Consider the following 22,721-nt stretch of genomic DNA (forward strand, 5'->3'; position numbering starts at 1 on the left):
CATAATGAATACTCCATGCAATATTTTAAGTTTTGAGGAATAATCATTTTTCATCATTAAAATTAAGCAGCCGCCTATTAAAAGAAACTTATTTTCTCCTTGCTAAGATTTGAAACAGCTGTGACACTGAACAGAATTGTTGAATACAGGTTAAAGTAGATGAGTAAGAGAACGCATTTTCTGTCTTATCTCACTTTGAGGTAGATGTACAGATAACTAATAATGCTTCAGTTCTCATAGTGCTGATTGGTGCCTGCGTGTGCTAGCCATCCACAGGAAACTTACCAAAAAGCAGCAGAATGCAGAGACCACTTGCACTTCATCAACTTGCAACCATCACTGACCTCCAGCTAGCTTTGTGAAGTATCCAGCAATGGTGTAGAATTTCCCTTACATGGGTGTAACCATCTCAGCATTTTGCTAGCTCAGAGCCCAAGAACCTTAAAGGAAAGCAGCTGTGAGTTGCCCTTGTTTTTTCCTATGCTCTTCTGCTTTGAAAATATTTCTTGGCTTTTAAGAAAGGGATTAGCCCATGTATCAGTGTGTTTTTGTTCTAGCAGGGTAGTTTCTACTATGATTTAAAACAGTTGGTTCCATGGTTTGTAGACCCTAGAACCTACCCCACAGGGCTGCCTCTTGGCTCATGCTTGCAATCTTAAACCAAGTGCGCTCCTAAATCAAAAGAGCCTCTACCAAACAACTGGACCTTCTTCAACTAATTCCTCTGCATGTGTCTTTTGCATTGCTAAATTCTGTTTAGAAGTAAAATATTAAAACAGAACTGTTGTATTACTTTTCACTTAATAAACAGATATTAATAGCTTTCTTACCATCTTTACAGGGAACACTGATGGCTCCTGTTAGAGATATTTTGTTACTATGAAGCATCTGATTGCATTTCTGCCAAGGGATAGAATCAAACTAATGTGCTATTAAAATAAATTGAACAATGTGCTAATTATTGTCAGAAAAAAAGACTAGTGAAATCAGATTGTATTCATTTAAATCAGATAATTAAGTACTTCCTACTACTTGTGACTGTTTTCTGTTGTTGTGAAGACAGACATTGAAAATAATCTTGACAATGCCATTTGACAAACGCTTCACACCTGCTTGTAAAACAGCTCTTTCAGGTCCCACCACTATACCCCATTGTATTTGCTACAGGAGACCAGGTGCTACAAAGCATTTCAGAAGGAGATACCACAGGACACTGGCAGCATGGAAATAAAGCTACCAACATTTCCTGTACCTTACCTGTAGCTTTATAATTGATTTTCTGAGTCATGCATGCAGCAAAATTAATCCACTTCAGTTAAAAGTAATCACAATTTTATGTCAAGAATACAGGTGGCTGACTGAGTTAGGATAAGGAGTATAAGGTTTATGCAATGCCTCTGTAGTGTCACAGTCACTGAATGAAGAAGACCTGGCTCCTGGTAGACATTTTTAGCTCATTTATAAGAATTGATATCAAAGTTGGTTGAGTTTATTTATTTTTTTTTCCCTACAGAACTGAAAAGCAAATTCTTCAGTTCTTCCTCCTGTGGTGCCTGATCAAGAATCAGGCTGTGCTGTGAGCTAAATTTATTTATTTATTTTTTACAGGTGTCTAAACGATTCAGAAGCTTATGTTCCCTTTCAGGAGCAAATTATTTACATGCTAACCAATGTGATTGGAAAAAAGTAATCATTTTCTGCATTAACACCACATATTTCATTTGTATTGGAACTAGCGCTAACTGTTCACATGAACAGACTACTCTTCTCAAACACAACATCTCTATTCAACATTTTAAGACACTGGGTCATTCCAAGGACACTGTATGTTCATGTGGTTAGTTTCATTTTATTCTGTTTGGACAGACAACTCATAAAATCACCTGGAGATGCCAGAAATCTACTTGGGCTGTGTATTCAATCTCTGAAAGTGAAAGCCACAGGAAGTCTGCTGTATTTTGTGCACAAAAGCTGAAACAAAAGCAAGAGTACACATTTTTCACATTTTCTCTTTCTGGAGAATGTTTGAAATTTCATTCAAGCAACAATATTTGAAAGTTCTGATCAATTTCCATTGTTCTTAGCAAATATGAGTACTTAGGTGGCTTTTTAACCACATTTCATATGTTGACTAGCTATTTTTTCACGCAGTACATAAAACCCAGTTCTCATTTTCTCATTATCATTAGCTATGTTTCTAAGAAATTCCTGGTGGCTTAGGGTCGTTATAGTCTTTGTCTGTCATTAACTGAACAGAAGCAACCAATCCAAGCTTAGTTTGTGTGAAAGTACACTTAGTTGGACTTAACTATCTAACTTATCATTTTAATTCATAGGAGGTAGATATTTAGAATTTGCATTGTTTACTAAGCTAATTCCAGAATTTAATCTATAACAGAAATGTCTGATAATTTGACTAACTGTACTTACTCTAAGAAATTTATTTCCAAAGCTGCCCATACCACAGTGAAGGCTGGAACCCAAAGCCAGCAGGTGTGGGCTGTCAAAGGAGCGGCTCATCTAAACAGTTGCATGGGGAAATTTTTGGGTAGCGTTCTCTCTCTGCTGTGGGTGAATTCTAGCTAGGTTTAGTTAGAAGAAAAAAGGAATTAGGTGATGGACCATCCATACGTTATTCAGGTAAGTTCTACTTCGTGTTGCTTTTAGTGTTCATCTTTCTCAGTTAAATGTCAGTCTCTTTGAAATTTTCTCCCTACTTCATTTTACAGACCCACTACTGACAACCTCAATCCCTCAATACACTCAATGTAGTCCTTAGAAAAATTGTAAGATTAGTTTGATTTGCTTTTTTCATGCAAGTTTACTCATTTTGTCCTCCCTTTATTATAGACCTTGTACTTAAGCTCCATTCTGCACAAAAACACAGAAAGATTAGAAGTTTAATAGTCATATGCAATAATGATCCTCTGATTTGCAAGATTTTGAGTAACTAATAATTGTCAGAGTTGCTACACGTTTACAACTTGACTTATGCTACCATATAGCTCTAGATAGCTTTCTTCTGAACATTTAGCACTCCCAGATATCTGAAGCATAATAGCCAATATTTAAGGCTTTTGTTACTCCATGACAGAATTCAACTCTCTAGTGAGGATTTTTTTTTTTTAAGGAGACATTTATTCAAATGATTTTCTTTTTTTTAAAAAGAAAGAAAACCACATCATCCAGAATTTTTATGGTCTCCATTTTCAAAAGTAGTTAAGGAATCATTTTGATCTATCAAACGTTCATCTGCTTCTACTGTAAATCACAAGCTAACACTGCCTATTTTGGCTACCACAAATACATTATTTTGATTTCAGGTAAGGAACAACCTGCCATAGAAATCTACGAAGAATTCTACAAATATTGAATAAAATCATCAGCATGGGAAAACATCAGGATAAAATTAACTCCAGAAAATAAAAATTTTTTGGCTCACTACAGATAGCATTCATCAATAGCTAAAACGTACGCAAGACATTTTAAACTGAGCTGAATGTGCACACTGTCTTGTCAATAGAAAGCTCTGGAATTTTTGTGTTGACTTTTATGTCCTATCTAAAATGATAACATGAAATAGAGTAAAGAAAGGAGAAGGTTTAGAAGCAGTTAGTATACATAAGGTTTCAAGGCCCTTCCATTTGACTAGTGACTGCACACGAGGAGAGAAAAGACTTTTTCACTCTCCCTACAGTTCTTAAGCTGAGAGAAAGTAATGGTACTAAACTGTCAAAGAGTAAATGGAGAAGTTATAATTTATTTTCTTTTTATTTATTTCTTTTTTACATCCCAATTATGGGACTAAGGCTTCTGTTAGGACATGAGGCAGAGGCAAGCAGACAAGTGGAAAACTGATTGAGTAATCAGCATAAAAGACCTAGCAATACGATAGCTAACAGCTCTGATACCTACAATTCTAGAAGCTGTATCTCCAACAAAATTAAAAAAAAACTTTAAAAAGTGTGTGTATGCATATATTTTCATTCCCTCATTTAGGACAAAGGAGCTTCAGAGAGCCATGACATCTAGATATAGTCCTGACAGAGCCTCTTCAAACTTTATTCTTAGTTTGTAGCACTTAAATTTCACTTCAAATTCTCATAGGAATACAAATCTGTATTAGGAAATTAGGAAAAAAAGACAAAAAATACATACATCTAGATTTTTAAGACTCTACATTTCCTTTCTCACCACAGGCTTATTTGAAGATTTGCATTTCCATGAGTGAGGAATTATGAGCATGGAGTAAGTATTGTACTTGACCATTTGCCAGCCTCTTCAGCACTCTGTACTTAGCAGTTACTGCATTTTGTTATTGATGTTATTGTGTTTCACTTCTACTAAAAGTTACGGGCAGTGTCACTGTCCTTCTGCATCTTCTGTGACCTGTTACTGCCTTCTACCTTGGTCCTGTCTGAAGATGTTCACACTTGCCTCACCTCTTAGATCTCAACTCACCCCTCAAGGAGGATTTCTCAAGGGTGTTCATAACCCCATTACATTAACCTCTATGAGTTTGCACGCATTGAGTATATAAAACTCATCCATCATTCTAGCAGAGCATTTTCTGGATTTTTAAGAATGCTGTAGAGCCATCAGCCTGCCACTGGTCACACAATGCTATGCCAGTGCTGACAGGATGCAGGGAAGCAGTGAAGACAGCATAAATTACACATCTTCTGTAGATCTCAAAGGATCTTCCCAAACCTAGGAAATGTAGCTGCAGTATCCTGGAATCAGCTTATAGGAAGATCTGGCAATTGCTGTGGATAGGCAGCAATATCAAGGCCTGGTTCTGAAGCCAGTTAAATGCACAGCCAGAGTCATTTACCTGAAATCACACACAAAATCCATAGCACATCCCAGCATGCAGTGCAAGTTTTCCAAATCCCACTGTAATCCTCTTCACTGGAAACACTGCCTTCTGTGTCTCTTTTTAACAGGGATATGTGAAGATAAGGCTTTTTTCAGAGCAATTCCAGAATTACATGTTAATGGATATATCTACAAGGACATTTAAAATGACCTGAAGCCAGGGTCTTTTCACTGGTAATAAGACGACTTAGAATTCAGCAGCAGCAAGAGTTTTTTTTGAGGAGGTGGCTGCTTTTCCGTTGTTCAGGCTGGGTTACACCAGTCAGGATCACCTCACAAGATTTCCACATAGACCACAGGAGCCCTGCTTACCACTCTTGCAGAAGTGATAAGGATACGTGACAAAGTTTTTTCTGTAGAACAGCTCAGTCTGTACTTCACTGAATCTGTAGTTCATTGAACTGGACTGCACATAGGCAACATTGCAAATGCTCTGAGCTCGCCAGCAGCCAATTTCAAGATGTTTGCTGCATGCAGAGCCTGATATTAACAGGAAAATTTGAACTTGAAAATCTGGGGAGTTTGATTTTTTTGGCTTTTTTTTTTTTTTTAAGTACTCCAGACACCAAAAAGGAAAGAAAACTGCAGAAGCATCCTGTAACTAGATTTTGTTAAGATATTAGCTGAAATTACTCACAGCTGACAGCTGGTAGTCACACACCCAAAGCAGCTCAGTGTTCAAAACCACTCACCTGAGCATCACAGATCTGGAGCTAAATCTAGCTTTATTAGATTCACCTGGGCTGAAATTCCTCTAGAAACCAAAGACACACAGCTAAATTTTAGGCATGGCCTGGTGAGTTGAACTTACCAGTGTGCACGAACATAACAACCTAGAAGAAATGCATGTTCTGGAAGGGAAATTTTTTTTTTTTGTCTGCACTTTACAGTAAGAGAGAACTTGTATAACAGCTGATACCAGTTCACACTGTCTGAAAAACAATACCTAGGCTGCACTTGCAGTTTTCCTGTTCAGCTAGGAGAAAGGAGATTCTTTCCCTTCTCAGAGCTCGCGCTTAACTAGATGGTAAGTCTTCCAAAGTACCTGTTTTCTGAGCTTTCACAGAAAATACAATGTAAGCTGTAGGCAGTTAGACTTTCAGAGGATGCTAGATTTAGGAACAGGAAAGGGCAATTCTGATTTCAAAAACAAAGGATAGTTCCAGAGGTTTTGCTAGATCTATCAGTTATATACTTTGTTACAGCTGTTATTGCTAATTATACAGCTAGTTAGCTCGCCATTTTAGCTTACCTGCCTTCTTGAGGCTGACTGATCAGTTGCAGGACTTGCCTTATGTAAGTATATAATCTTGACAATGTTTTTTTTTTAAAAAAATCCATAATTATGACAATATATGAATTTGAACCTTGACACATACTGTTCTGTAAATACAGGAATTCAGTAATGGCTGACTAAACTACTGTAGTTGCTAGATCCACCAGCAGTGAAACACATGCCTGTGAACCTGACCCGGACAATTTTTGTGGAAAAAAAAATTGTGTATGAAGACATTTCGTATCTGTAGAATCATAGTTATAGTCAGTATAATAATAATACAATACAAAAAAACCACAAAAGTAATACAAAACCCCAGAAGAGATGCACGTGTGTTTCCCTCCTAACTTAAGAAAAGTGAATCCATTTATTTCCTCCATCTTGGAAATCAATGGGAAGTAAATACATAAACACCTTTAAATCCATGAGCTTAAGCTACGTTAAAGTCAGCATACTCCTTCATCCTCAAGCAGACGTTCTCAAATCTCTCTAAACCACACTGCAGTATCATTTGTCCTAAGCAGTAAAGGCATAAGTCAGTATTCCTGTTATTTTTCATTAAGACTGAGAAGGAGAACAATGTCTAAAATGGCACTGACTTCATATACAATAAAAGAACGCTACAGAGAACAAGCAACCCTTGCAGTTCACCTTTCCACACACTCTTGTTCTGTGGGTGCAGCATAGAAATAGGGGTGACATTATTTCTGGAAGAGCACACTCATCCTTTCTCTGTTTTGTTTTCTCATAAAGCTGACCAGAAGGAAAGAAACACACTGAAAATTGTATGTGGCTAGAACTACCCTCTTCAAAGTCTTATAACAGCCATATAACACACCACTTTAAAAACATTATTTTAAACGAACAAGTTGCCCTCGAGGCTGAGGTCTCCTGAACCTCCCCCAACACTAGATAAAACACAGCACTTTCGGTTTCAGCTGGGGCTCCCGCTGTGCCTCCTCCTTTGAAGTGCTCTCAGGTAGGGGCAGCTCAGCAGAAAGCCCCGCTGGTTTGCACCAAGGAGCCTGACACCAGAGAGCTCACTCTCTGCTTGTTCTGAAAAAAACTCTTGCTGAGCAGCGGGCAGAGGCATTCAAAGAGAAGGGCGATGGGTACATTAGAAACACTGCCATTGATTAAATGACATTTTGCATGGGAAAGTGGATCAAATTTAAGCTAAGGTCTTTACATGTAGCAGACACTCAGCAATAAAATGAATTTAAACCTGTGTTTTAAAGCTGGTGGCTTACCTTTGCTGTAGGAGTAGATTTTTAACTACACCTGAGACTGGAGATGTTGTGGTAACACCTGCCTTTGAAGCAGATACAAAAATGGCTTTCTGCACCGAAAAGCAAATTATTAAGTCAAGTTCCAACTAAGCTTCAGCAAATTTAGAGCCAATGTTTTAAGCTAGCAGGTTTCTTTGTCTGCAGGGAGGAGCTCCAGCCCCAGCTGCGAGTACTTCAAAGGCATCAATGCCACAGCTGTAACTGTGGCTGGAAGATGTCAGCTTCAGCACACAGTAGGTTTTACTATATAAAGATTTCCAGCATCAGTAATAGAACTCTACAAATTTTAATGAATTAAAAGTCACCTATAACATTAATTTACAATTCTAAAACAAGCTTTAGAGGGAAACACAGCCACACTTTAAAATATTATTTAGATGAAGTGGATGTTTTAGCATTTGTGAGTTATTTACATTTGTCACAGGCTTTCCTTTCTGAAGAATCACAAATATGCCTCCTGTAGTTTTGTAAGGTGCTGGAAGTGAGAGTTGCCTTTATTAGTGTGTCAGGTAGAATGGTTCCTGTGATCAGTCAAGGCTTCTGAAATATTCATACATTATACCAAGGAATTATCTCACAACCTAGCCAAGTTCACTGTTGAAAAGCCAGTACTACTATGCAGACAGATAACTTCATTGCATAAGTTTTACTCGGAAGTAGCCTAAATACTTCATGCACACCACTTAGTTACCTAGAAAGAGAGCTAAGAGCAAGGCAGGGGTTTTTGCTGCTCTGTAAGGCATGGTGAGAAGGAGCTCCCCACTAGAGACACCCTGTTTAATTAAAAAAAAAAAACAACAACGACTAAAATGGTCCCTGTAATGCATTTCTAAATGTTGTTTCCTAGATTAATCTACATACCACTCCTATCATCTCCCTGATCCATGAGTACGTAGGTCTATCATTCTCCTCTGCCTTGTGAATTTGGAGCCTAAGGAGAGGATCCAGACCTGACGAAGGGAAACAAAACAAAAACTCCCTGCTGATCCATTGCCTGCAGGGGGTATTGAGCCAATAGAAATCAAAAATATGTTAAGGACAGGCTTTTGGGGGGATCTGATAATTCCATTTGTTAGTCATTGGTTTTGTTTCTTCTGAAATGAAGCTATACTTTAGAGAGTTTGCCCTTTTTTTAAATAATGAAAATAGTAAGTAATTTATAGTCTTTCTGACAAAGAGGGCTCTTAAAAAAAATTCTCCAGATTTCCTTGGTGAAGTAGTTTTATTTTACTTTGCCTCAGTTATTTGATCAAGAAAACATTCTAGTCTATTGGGCTATACATATTTTCTCTTCTTCAGAAAAGGAAGATAAAAAAATGACAAGTAGAAAATGAAGCAAGATTAGGATGAAAAACTGAATTAAACTGGAGACAGTCTTATGTTCCTTAATAGCCCTTTCTACATACTCATTACAGCTCCCATTTCCTCCTTTCCTCCTCTGGGCAGAAGACAATACTCTATTTTACTAACCCTCTATGAGAGGCAATACAATGTTTGCTATCTGGCCAGTCTGGAATTACTGTCAATTAAGCTGCTCTGTGAAAGAGACATTAAAGTGTATCTCTTGTTCTATAATGGAGTTTACATTTTGTCTACAGCTATGAAAGTTTTTCAGTCTTTTTAAGAAGGGCAGCACAACATCTTTGGAAGGATTATATCTTGCCTATTTCTTACTAGGATTCAAAGTATTATAAGGAACTACAGAATAAATAGAATGCTGTAGTTAGCTGGAGCGGCTCCGCTGATCTTATTAACCATGAGCATGTAACTCAAGTGGCTTCTGAATAGCCACAAAGTCCCAAGAGTGAGATACAGCTCTGTATTCGCTTCATAGCCATCTGTCATTGTAAAAAGATGTTGGATTTTCCTGTTTGTATTGAAAGTTTCAAAGTAAGGTACTGCTATGAGACATTGTAAAATGCTTTTCTAGATGGTATATGAATAGAGAAGTAGGCAAAAATGATAACTTATTGATACTAAACATTACTTTTGTTTAACTGTGTCACAACAGAGGCATGCCTGTAATGTTGATTACCCATCTTTTCTCCAATGCAATATTCATTTCCATTATAATTCTTCCTTCTGAGCAGCTAACATACATCTAACGTAAGTAGAACAGAAAACGTAGAGTTCAAAGCCATTGTGTTTCTCCCTGCCCTGCAATACAGAGCCCAGGTTGCAGAAGTTGTAGTTACATTAAGGTCAAAGTCCCAGCAACTGGTTAGAGCAGCTGATGCTCCTGTGGTTTTGATCTGAACACACTAATGATTTCCTTCCCACCTGATTTCCCTCACATAGTAAATACTTGTATTTCAAAAATTACACATTTAAATTTGGCTTACTAATTCATATAGCAGTACTTAAAGAAAGGTTTTGATTTTTAAGGTGCTTACATCAACTCTAGCCCCTGAAAAAGCATGCATAAGGAAATGAAGCAGTTAATAGAGTTGCCTTTAACCAGTCTCAGATCACTGAAGAAAGTCAATGGTTGCAATTCAGCAATAAAGAAAGAAAAGCTTACCCCTTCAGAGTATCATGGCTCCCTAGAAATTCCCAGAGGAAATGATCTCTAAGAAGAGATACTTCCTTTCTGGCTGCCACCTCTTAAATGAGGTTAGGGAGGGGTGGAACCTGGATCCACTCTTTCCCATCGCACAGGTGAACTGCTTGCACCTGTGCTCCCACACCCCTTCACCAGGTGCTCGATCACTGGTTCAGGCCATGACCTAATGGCTCCCATACAGCATGACTGGAACTGTAGCTGCAGGAGTAGAGTCTTAGCAGATGTCAGCTCTTATGCTCTTAGCACAGAATTGGCCATTCTTGATTTTTGCTACTTCCTTTATTACATGCAATATTATTCTAGTTCTATTTCTAGAAATGGAAGGCATATCAAGACAAATGATTAAAAACATGAAATTGGTCACAACAGGGAGTTAATCACTCAAAGGAATCAAATAAATGAACAGTGCTGGGTGGTCCTCAGTATTTTCTTTTATATTACTACAATCAAAAAATCTCAAGTATCCAGCCAAGTACCCACAAGTCTCTGTCAAAGCACTGTAGTTACACAGAAAGAACTGGGAGCTGAGATAAAAGCAGTCAGTAGAAGTGCGAAGCCAGTTGATAATGGGTGTGGATACAGAATAGTGGAACATTTTTTAAATTTGGAGGATAATCAGATATAGTACTGAAGTTTGAGACTAAAGGAACAACAGCTTGTTTATTACAGGATTCTGCAAGGAATTTAGGGTTAAATGAAGGGCGTGCAATATTAGGTAGTATAACGTTCTCAGATTGAAAAAATGGAAAGGACATTTTGCTGCTGAATGCTGGCAAGACCTGTGGGACCAGAACCACAGACCTTACCGATAAATACACATTACTGGAACTGAACTTAGTATGCTGGGGGGACTTGATCAGAGTTAGGATAAGGACTACCCCAAGTGACAGGAGCTAAGGAGCATAACAGGACTGTCCAGGGCCCATCCACCATCCCAGCCAGTTAAGCGGAGCACACCCAAGAATAGCATCTAGGCTCCAGTGGTCCAGATGGAGAAGCAAGCTGGTAGCAGGAAGGCAGGACCAGGATCAAGCCAGGAAGTCATTTGCTGGCCAGGGTTACAATCATATCTGTTGAAGTAAATCAAACACAGCCCACACAGTAATTACTGAACAGCTCCAACAAGATGAGATGGGTTCAAGGTCAGGCTAGGAAGTCCATCTGTAGGTTGTGGCCTGGATCAACAGAGCCCATAGCCAGGCATGGATGTCACTGAGCTGGAAGCTCACACTTCGGTGGCATCAATTATTGGGTAGGGTCTGACAGCTCTGGGCTGAACTGAATGGGGGGTCTTGGCTCATTGGCAGGGGTGTGGGGAAACACCAGGTGAGACTTGTCAAGGCCACTAAGGTCTATTAGTGCACTCAAGTGATAATGAGCAGTTTGCAAGAGTTCCTGTGCTGCCTTTAAGAACTAGAATTTGAGGTCTTGATTGAAGTGCTAAATTTAAGTTGGATCCTGTAAGCCCTGCAGAATCCAGAAATAGGCTGACAGCAGTGGTATGGTTAGATCTATGGAAATTTTCTCTCAATCTTACTTGGCCCGAGGTCATTCATTAGAACATGAATGAACTTGATGTTTACATAGTGTAATATTAATTATTCTGCCATAGACTACAGATATAGCAAAGGTGAAGTAAGTGTTTTTAGGGGGTTATGCCATTAAATTAGCAGTATTGATTTTTACCAAGTAGCTTAACTGTTGAGCTCTCCCCAGGTACTAAGATACTCTTCTCTAAGCAATATCTGACAGCAACTAAGGTTGCTACATGCAAGAAATAAGTACAGAAATGAAAATAAACCATTGACCCTAGTTGGAAGTTCACTAGCCCAATGTGCATCCAGAGCCCACGCCTGGTCTGATTCCAAGGCCACTTCACAGCACAAAGGATAGTCTAAAATTTATCACCTTCAAGTCGTCATGCATTACAGAAAAACTGGACCTAGTAAATTTGTGCTGCCCCATTATGAAAATCCAATTGCACAGTTATTGACAGAATAGTATGTTTATTTGTGGTTCCTGGACTCTGTTTCTACTTCTGTTGAACCATCTTCAAGAAGACAAGAACCTGGAAAAGTACAAAATATTAGGCTGCAATTAAAAGTGATGATTTCAGAAATCTTTTCTAAAATGAATGTTGCACAGCTTGTGAAATGTGTCTGGTTTACAGCTTTGCCAGCTGCCAGAATCAGGCACTTATCTAGAAAGGCTTCAGAAACAGCACAGCCTATTCCACTCCCATCCTTCTCCTTTATAAGCTTTTCGTGTAGACATCTCACCATTTCAGGTCTATAGCTGTCAGGCAACGCAACCTAAAATCCCAGGAAGCCACAAGACTGAGCAAGTATCCAGATATCAGAGTGGGCTACAACTGTACAAGAGTGGTCAAACACAAGAAGAGGGACAATCTAGGATTAATTAGGAAGATAAACAGATAAACTTCTAGAACTTTTGAAGGACATTAGCTTTTGAACAGAAGAACTTGAACTCTCTCTTAAGTGGAGGTTTTTTTTTTTAATTGTCAGAGGCACTTCACTACAGCTAGAGAGAAGACTTTTCAGATATGACTGCCCACAGCGAGACAACAGCATTAATGAAAACACCCAATTTATATTTAAGGATCCTGATCTGAGTGATATGAACATTTAAATAGGCAAATATAACTTGTTTAGCACTGCCCTTTCTCTTGTTTTACTATTTGTTATCTTCCATGAACAACTTTCTGTTTAGGAAATGTTGATGGCTATCACATAAGTAAATATATACATATTTGTTATTTGCTCATGATTAAAAAATTAGAATAGTAAACATATAAATAAAAGATACTTTCATAAGATGTGCAGATAGAATCACAGAATCATAGAATTAGCTAGGTTGGAAAAGACCTACAAGATCATCCGGTCCAACCATGTCCCACAGTACAACATCTAAACGTTTCTTGAACATCTCCAGGGACAGTGACTCCACCACCTCCCTGGGCAGCCCATCACAGCACCCGACCACTTTTTGGAAAAGAAATTTTTCCTAATATCAAACCTGAATCTTCCCTGGCTCAACTTGAGGCCATTCTCTCTTGACCTATTGCTAGTTACATGGGAGAAGAGGCCAACCCCCACTTCACCACAACCTCCTTTCAGGTAGTTGTAGAGAGTGATAAGGTCTCCCCAAGCTTCCTCTCCTTCAGACTGAACAATCCCAGTTCCTTCTTCTGCTTCTCATAAAACCTGTGCTCCAGACCCCTCACTGTCTTTGTTGCCCTTCTCTGAACATGCTCCAGGGCGTCAATGTCTTTCTTGCCGTGAGGGGCCCAAAACTGAACACAGTACTCGAGGTGCGGCTTCACCAGTGCTGAGTACAGAGGAAGAATCATCTTCCTGCTCCTGCTGGCAACACTATTTCTTGCTTTCCTTTTAACTTAGAAGTATGACTGCTGTACATACCTCCAATTCACCATGGAAACCACTCCTGTGAGAATACACAGAGCAATCATTTTCATCCGCCTCTGAACAGGATTTCACAGCCAACTTGTAACTGCAGTGTAATGTTCTCTGGTTTACAGATACTAAGGACATGGATATAGGTTTACAGTTCAACCACAGTAAACAGAAGTCTTTTTCTCCAGATATATATTGCCTTTCTGCTTTGAGCAGAATAATTTCATTCTTCTGGATACTAAGAGCCATACTTGAGCTTAGACTCTATGGCTATGATGGAAGGATCCATTTTTATATTCCTATGAATATTACTCCACCTTGACCCAGACAGAGTGAAATTAAATTGAAATCTGCTTACCTACCAGCTCCTTCCTGAAGCAGATGGGCATGGAAGGATGGGAATATGGCATATTCTTTTAGTTCTACGTAGTTACTTGTCTGTCACGGCAATAGGTCTGCTCAGCTTATTTTATGATTTGCTGTTGTAGAGCAGCAGCAAGCCATCCATATTTCAGCATTGAGGGAGTTTTAGTTCCAACACTTAATTCTGAGTCAAACGTCTCCTGAAGCAGCAGGTTTGCCTGGAGCTATGGGAAGATCGCCAGACTCCCCTATCTGCTAGAAAGGGGTATATGTAATGACAGCACCCTAGGCAGCTCTGGGTTGCACAGTGCCTCCTCGCATTCTGGCAGATAGCCCCAGCCAACACTGCATGCTCTGAGATAAGATATAATCTGCAGGCTTCTTGCCTGCTCCCAGGATATTGCTCATCTGTGGAGGAGGAGGAAGATGATAAACCATCAGCTCCTCTGACTGCTCAGAATGGAATAACTCAGTGTTCGTTAAGTGGAAAGCTAGAAGGCTTTGGCTTCCCTTCTCACACCAGGCAGTCCCCAAGCACTAGAGAGATAATTAAGTTAAATATTTTTCCTCAGACTTCCCCAGGTGAACAGGGATTTGCACTCATCATTGCAAGATGCAAGGGCAGAGGTAAACTAAGTATCCTAATGCATGGACTTAGAAAGCCAGTAAAAATATCTTTGTAGGTAGCTACACAGAACACATCTGGAAAATGTATTGTTTATAAGAGGCAGAAATGAAAACAGGTTAAAATCTATAGATGAACCTTCTGAAAGACATGTATTGCAGGCAAAGGGAATCCTTCAAATTTAGCAAGACCTCAGAAAGTGTTTGTTACCAAGATCTTCATGAAAAAGCAAAACACATTTGTTTCTCATTGGGATGTTTGTTCTTCATTCCAGAAGAAACTCTCTACCATTTAGATGCCAAAAATCCCAAGGGGCTGCACTGAAGTTAAGAAATATGAACACAAAAATAGATGCAGTGATGCAATCCTACACCTTTGTGAAGTGTTAGTAACATCCCAGGACCAAATTCAGATGAGGAGTTGTAATTGAATTACTCTAACTTCTCTGGTAAAAAAAAAATCACAGAGTTTCAAAAGTATATTTTCATTATTGTTATGTTACTGTAAACCATTTTATATGCATTAAGTCACACACAAATAAGTATTTAACTACTTAGACTAAAAAATATGAAAACCTCTCAGACACCAAGGGCCCCCACCCTCCTGACGACGTGTGCTCAGCCAGCTTTACAGGGGCTGAAGCCACATGCATCCAACTAAGTGCATAGTGGTCACACGTGTTTGCACTGAGATTACAGAACTGGTTGCTATCCTTAAACAAGTTCATATTGTAACTTACTGTGCCATGGTACGATATGATTAATATAACATAATACAGTATATATACAAATATATATACTCTAATTTATATAATATATAAAGAGAGAGTATATATGTACTACTTGGTATTTATGATTGGTATTTGTGTGTATATATACATTTATATGCAATGTATGAATATATATATATACACACACACACAAGGTGCTGCCTTTTGCACTGTATTACTATAAGGAGACATACCAGAAGGGTAAGGCACAGAGGATGCAGCCTCATGGTTCATACTCCTTTATTCAAGGGCAAAATATTCATGCCACACCTCCTCGAGGAAGCTTTGCAATGTGGTTCATATTATATTGCAGCATTTGGTTTGAAGTGTTACAAAACACTCTGTTTCTATTTGAATATGTTTTGCTTGATTTGAGAGAGGAGTTCTGAGGAGGAATCTGTGCCAAACACCAAAACTTTTCCAGGCATTTCTCTGCACAGTGTGGTATCACACACAACAACAAAACATAAATCTCCACTTTGCCACTATAAAGGGCAGCTTCTGTAAGTGTTTGCAAATAGGGTTGAGTATAATCTTTGTCTTCCCTGCAAGATCACCACCACTTGATTTGAAAGATGCCTTAGTGACGTGCCATCCCTTTCTTCAGCCACAATGGTTTATCATTTTTTTTCTCTTTTGAACCTCTTTCAGCCAGTGAAATTCACTGGGCTAGGATTCATTACAGCAGTTGAATACAAATCTGTAATACAAATACGAGTGTATTCTGTGTGTCTTAATTGGTGCCCTGAATCTTATCCCATTGCAGAGAGATAGGAGTCATGACACCTTCACCAGGGATCTGTTTCCTGATAAAGGCAGCTTTAATATCTTTTAATATCTTGTAAGTGAAGTTTCAAAGGGCTGTCGTTTTGCTGTCTCTTAATGCAGTTTGGCGCCAAGAAAATTTTTCTATGCAGGACTTCTAAATCCATATTTAACCAATAGGGTAATTAAATAATTTTCACTTTATTTGTGATTCTATACAGTTATTTGAACTGATATTATGAAGATTGGTTGGGGTGTTTCTATGTATGTCATTTTAAAGGTTTTCAGGGAAACCTACAGCACCTTTTTTTTTGAAGAAGATAATTCAGATGAATAATGTCAGTTGTAATTAAATAGTTTTTCAAGTGATCAGACATATAATTACTCTAAGAGAATATAACCTTTAATATTTACTATTATGCTCCTAACATTCACCTTAGCTAAAGTCTCTTCCTACTTGACATACTTGTAGAGCCAGAGTTGAAGCAGCTTCAACACATGAATTGTATGAGCATCTGTTTATGCATTTTTTTCTGTTGTAACAGCACTGCATACAATGCTTTCATGGATGATCTTATTGCTGATTCATAAAAACTGACCTTTACAAATTAAAAGCAAAAGAATGGTTTCTTTTCTGGACACTGTCTGGGAAAGATTTCAGAAAAGTGGTTGGGCCTTTGCGTCAGACCTGGATGATGCTTATGTTTATGTGCCTGTGTTAAAAGTTGTCATCCTAAAAAACAAGTGAAGCAAAAGCTCTCACTCATCACCTCCCACGAGTACACCAATGCCTAGCTGGTCTCCAAACAGTGTCCATCTTCCAAAAAAATGCTCCCCCATTTTTTATTGCGGAGTACAATGTTACATGGCGTACAATATCCCTTTGGTGCGTTGGGATCAGCTGTCCTGGCTGACCCCATCCAAGCTCCCTCTCATTTCCAGACTCCTCAGTGAGGAACAGACTGGGAAGAAAATCAAGGCTTGATGCTGTGCAATAACTGCTCAGCAACAGCCAAAACAGTGATGTGTTATCAACACTGTTTTAGCCACAAATTCAAAATGCAGCCCCATATGGGCTGCTACGATGATTAACTCCATCCCAGACAGACCCAGTAAGGAGCATTGCAAATTAGATCAAATACACAGAAAAGCAACTCTGTGCTAGCCCCAAACTACTTTGAAAGAACCAGAAGTAATTTGAGGTACAGAGGATCCACGTCAGCCTGTTAAAGGTCCTGAACAGCCTTGCTTAGATCTGCAATCCCCATGTGCACCTCCCACTCACCAGTGGCATCAGTCCCCAAATGACCATTGCGGCCCCTAGGAAGGATGGTGTAGGGGAGCTTTCCCACTATCCTACACATAGTTATGGGGTTCAGGAAAAGGAAGATTTGGGCTCCCGTTCTTAGGGGATCCCCCTTGAGCAGTAACAGGAGGCCAGGCAGAGTGTGTTGTCTGAGGTGGCAATGAATCCCTACGATGAAGCAACTTCAAAACCCTCTTCAATAGTGAGCTATCAAGCCAGATTCACGATCTTAGCTTTTTTTACTAGCCTTTAACTCTCCTCCACACACTCTCTGAGGGGTCATTTTAACAGTGCTAGATTTAAACATTATTTTTGCCTTACTGACTTTAGTTTTGCTTAATCAGAGCCACAACAGCAGTGCCTAAGCCTCCTCCCACCCCAAACCCTACTGCTAGGTAACTATGCCTGTAGAGAAAGATGCTACCAAAAAATAAGCAGTTCAAACCACCATTTAACAGAGTGACCTCATGATTGCAATGTCCCCAAAATCTAACCACACTGCCACATGCAGCGCACATAGCACATTTAGACACAAGCCAGAAAACAAGCTATTTTCTGAACTGACAGCATCCTTCATTTATCACCCTGGTAAGCACTTATTAACAAAATAAACCATGAACTGGGATAATCAGAATGATAAATACTAGGAACTTTCTATTTTGTTATGTAGATAATAAAATTTAATACTGACTACTTTATATAGCAGTAATGATACAAAGGTTGACAAGTACCTAGATTTTCAAACTAACCCCCTTCAGATGTCTGCAGTCAGCACAGGCTTGCAAACTCCATAGAATTATAGAATCATAGTATCATAGAATGACTTAGGTTGGAAGGGACCTGTAAGATCATCCAGTTTGAACCTCCTGCTATGGGCAGGATTGCCACCATCTCGATCGGGCACTAGATCAGGCTGCACAGAGCCCCAGCCAACCTGATCTTGAACTCCTCCAGGGATGGGGCATCCACAACCTCTCTGAGCAGCCTATGCCAGTGCCTCACCACCCTCTCAGAGAAAAACTTCCCCCTGACACCTAACCTAAATCTCCTCTCCATTTATTTAAAACCATTTTACTCCATATTTTATTCCTTTCTTTTTAGCCCAACTTTTTCAATCTTCAGCTTATTTTGTTCCCCACTTGTAGGTGGTATCCACCTCTTTTCTCATTTTATGCATTCTTTGACTTTATGAGTGTGAATCATCCAGCACAATGAGGATCCATTTTATGAGAAGTGCTCTCACACATTTCTGCCAAACCAAATAAATATGCAAATAGCTGCAAAAATAAGTAACTACAAAAACAGATAACTGCAATAATGTTTAACCAATAGGGAATTGCTTCTGAATACTTTGGGCCGAAAGATGGCATTTACAATCTCTCGTGAAGAAGGATTTAACACAGAAGTATGGCAGAGTGTTTGGAACATAGTAATTTATGGAACAAAATATCAGGCAATATTGAGCTGCTTCATGTAAAACATTGCAGGCAGAGGAGAGCCTCTGAATATAATAGTTACTTTTCTCGTTATTTCACAATTAAAACAGAAAAAAAGAGAGAATAAAGTTAAGAAGAAAAGGACTGCTCTTTTTCTCTTTTTTTTTCCCCTCTTTTTACCATTCATTTATTGATTTAGCCATTTTTTACTCCTGGCAAGTAAAATTTACTCTAGAAATAATCTCCTTAAATGCTCTGAAGTAAATAAACTTCCAGATGGCATAATATAGCTACGCATTTCATGACTCTGGGAAATTTTGAAATTTGGAAACACAAACATTTATACATCCAATTCATCATGTATTAATCATATCTTATTGCAACAGAATCCATGGAGAGGAATTCAATTTACATTAATGTAAATGTTATTTGGATTTCTTTACGTGCTCCGTAACAGTTTGTCTGCCATTAAATATTAGTGAATCATCACTTAATGGGAAGCCCACCCTACATTTTCTCCTCAGTGTATCTTGTTGCCATACACAATGAAAATTGAATCTTGAGCTGAATAAGTTTTGCTGCTCTCTCTGTGCCAGCAAACTGCACTGTTACAGACACACAATTTAGGTTTTTGCATCTAGTCAGTCTGAAATGTTTTAAAAGTGGAAATAGTTCTAAAAGACAGCCAGTTAACCTCTTAAGTTAAACGAGGTGAAGTTTTCTTACATTGCCTTTTGCAGAAGGAGGGAGTAATGTTCATACCAGTGAGTGTCAACAGTGGTGTTTACAAGAGAAGAAAATCCTATGAAGTCAAAATGCTTTGGCATTGTAGACATAGGAACTTTAAGAAATTGCATAGCAGTACTTTAAGGAAATAAATGGTGGAGAGCTTTTTGTAATCTTTTTAGGCAATGTAGGGATTTTACTAACATAAGACAGCCCAAAATTGCAGAATGTCCTCATATTCTGAACGCATAGTGAGCCTCTGACAAATCCTGTGCTTTATGCTATTAGTTACCTTTAACATGTCTGCAGTTCCGAAGGACTACAGATGTAGCCATCAAAGGAGGTATTCAGCCTCAGTGCTGCATCCCACATGCAGGCAAAGCCATACGAAGCAGACCAAAATAGCTCCCTGCTGTAGGCAAAGCAGAATTTGCAGAAGGTCACTTTTCAGGTGCACAATGGGAAATTCACCACACAGAAGAGTTGAAGAGGAATGCTGCAAATTCAAATGAACAAAAACTGCATTCATCATATTGATAATGCTTATATGCAGTTGAGTTCTGTATTTGCAACATACACTTCATTAAGAGGAATTGGGGAGAATTTTGCAAAGAATGAAATGGTTCTCTTAAAGGAAAGATTCTACATGAATTATAAAGAGGATAGAGCTGATTGAAATCAGTTACCTGATTGTATTTCTGATGTTCTAGAGATAACTCAGCAGAAAAATTTAACTATTTATACTTCTGGTGGCTAGGGACTACCACAAAGCTTCTAAAGGTCTTGTCTGGCAAACTGAGAAATACACAAAGTTCAAAATTCTCTGCAATTATGGCCAATGTTCAAAACATATTTATCATACTAAATAAAATCATGTATTCTTCTACCTCTAATACTTGTGCCTTTGCATTTGTGACCGTTAGTATTTTTACACAGAGAATTAGAAAATTTGTGCATTTACACAATAAGAACTTCTATTTTTTAAGAATTTTTGAGCATATACATATAAGGAAAAAATAAATCTTCATTTAGCAATATTGATTTTAGGATCTATGAATTTAGATGAATTTGGGCAGGACTAAGCCCAAGTGTTCAAGAGAACATGACCATCTTGACAACCTGTAGGAATTAGTTGGCAAGATAATCTTTTGCTGCTAACACTGAGGTCTCCAGTAGTTAAGGGGTAAAAACTGAAATCTGTGTTTCAGATCAATATCATTTTAAATGAGTAAATTATGTTTCCAAGTTAAGCTCAAGAGCAACCATAAGCAGAGGGCCAAAAGAACAGGTCTCTGTTACTTCAGTATCTACATGGCTGGTGTTTATCAAGTGATCTACTATTATTAGAGATGTTGGATATGTGCCCTGAGTCTTAATTTCTATTCATCTGTAAAAGAGTTTAATAAATACCCTATTGTAAAGAAATCAAAACACTGGATGCAGGAATTCTGTTTCCAGCCTGTCATTCTCTCAGCAGTAAAATATTTTTTTCCAAATAGTAAAAAGCAAAAGCAAACAAACAAAAAAGAAAATCATGTCTGGGGTAGAGATGGGAATCATTTACACATATTTTTCCCAGATTTGAAATTTTCATTTTAAATTCATGTTTCTTTTTCACTTACTACTGCTTGTTGACAGTAAGCTTTGTTCAATTGTGTCAGAACTAACAGGAAAACAATGATACAGCGCCCAACAGATTCAAATGGGAGGAAGAAAACTTTGCCAAAAAATAGGTAAGTAGATTGCTGTTTAAGGCACCGATAAGTAACTTCAATAGAAGTTTTATTATTAATGTGTCCATGCTCTAAGCAGCAAACAGCAAAAACCAAATGAATCTATTGTGGCTTACAGACTGCTCCCTGAACAGGAAACCACTCAGCTTCATTGTGTTCAAAAGCTGCTGCTAAAATAAATTATGTTGTAATTCGAAGAGTGGGGCACTTGAAGCTCAAAGATTTACACTGCTGTTTCGCAAACTTCGGGTAATTCCAAGGGTGTTCAGAAAGTAGGTAATATAAGAGTGTATTAATACAGTCCTAATATAAACCTTGGCTGCATATTCATTGAAAAACAGTTATTGTTTCTGAATATTGAGTTATTCTACTGCACTTACCTGTTCATGTTGCTGGTCAGGGTGACATGGGGCCAAGGACCAGCAACTAAAGAGGGTGATAGTGAGAGAACTATCATCCTCAACAGCAGGGTTAGATCAAGACTTGTCAATGTGTTTCTTCTGAACTCAGTGTATCCCACATATTCCTACTAGCTGAGTTCCATCCTAAAGCAGGATGAAACAATACCATGACAGGGCTGAGGGAAATCGTGATACTTATCGGAGCTGGCAGAATGTGAAAGGAGCCATGTGCAGTGGCACAGCTACATGCTAAAAGAGATTTAGATCCTATTTCCCTAAGCAAAATCATCCCTCAAACTATGTTCTGAAGATGTAAAAGTATTAATGATTGTTGCGAAATTTGTCTAAAATCAATATTTGCAGTATCAGTAGCGTTCTACGCAATGCTCCAAATTTAAGGCTGTAAGAGATTACCAAAAATGATGAATTTCTATGTCTAACAAATTGTTTTTCAAGTTTAAATTATTGTACTTGCAGCTTTCACTTGTTCTAAGTTAGACTGTTTGAAAAGTTTCATAGATTAATGGTAATTTCTAATATTTAAGTGGATGTTTTTTTATGTCCTTAGTTCCTGCCCAAGTTTATTTGCAGAAATGAATCTCGAAATACATCCAAAAGGTAAAATTATTTTAGTACTGAAAAAAGAAGTACTATAGCATATCTTTTTACCACACTGATTACTCAGTCAGTAATAGTACCTATTATGAAGGGCCAAAACATTCTAAGATCACAAAGCAAAAACAAAACAAAACAATTAGTTGCAAGAAAAGAAAGCTAAGTTCTGGGGTACCCACTAATGAAGAAAGTAAGATGATGCTTAGTTCCAGACTGCTCCAAAAAATGTTGGCTTCATGATGTTATACACTGAAACACGCTGAATATGAGTCATCTTCTTGCTGGAAACTGAAAACTTTACATTGGCTGATGACCTCTAGAAAGCAATTGAGGGAATTTAAAAGGATGCACCAGTTTTAAAACAATCTGTTCTGTTGTTGTTCCAAAGCAAGGGGACAATGATATAGGAGCTCTGAATCTCATTCCATGGCAGTTATGGTCAGAATTAAGCATGTATTTGAATTCCATTTACTTCTTAAGCACAGATCCTATTCAAGCGGTTGGAAAATGGTATCGTGTTTCACAACTTTAGCAGAGCTTAG

General features: G+C 38.4%; 1 long non-coding RNA gene across 1 annotated transcript; it reads left to right on the forward strand.

Annotated features, from left to right (window-relative positions):
* LOC110399124 lies at nt 327–22,223 on the forward strand. The gene is made up of 3 exons (XR_002438907.1): nt 327–457; nt 4,200–4,248; nt 21,092–22,223. It is a non-coding gene; the product is annotated as an uncharacterized LOC110399124 (long non-coding RNA).

The sequence above is a fragment of the Numida meleagris genome, chromosome 4, assembly GCF_002078875.1.
Source record: "Numida meleagris isolate 19003 breed g44 Domestic line chromosome 4, NumMel1.0, whole genome shotgun sequence".
NCBI classification, from domain to species: Eukaryota; Metazoa; Chordata; class Aves; order Galliformes; family Numididae; genus Numida; species Numida meleagris.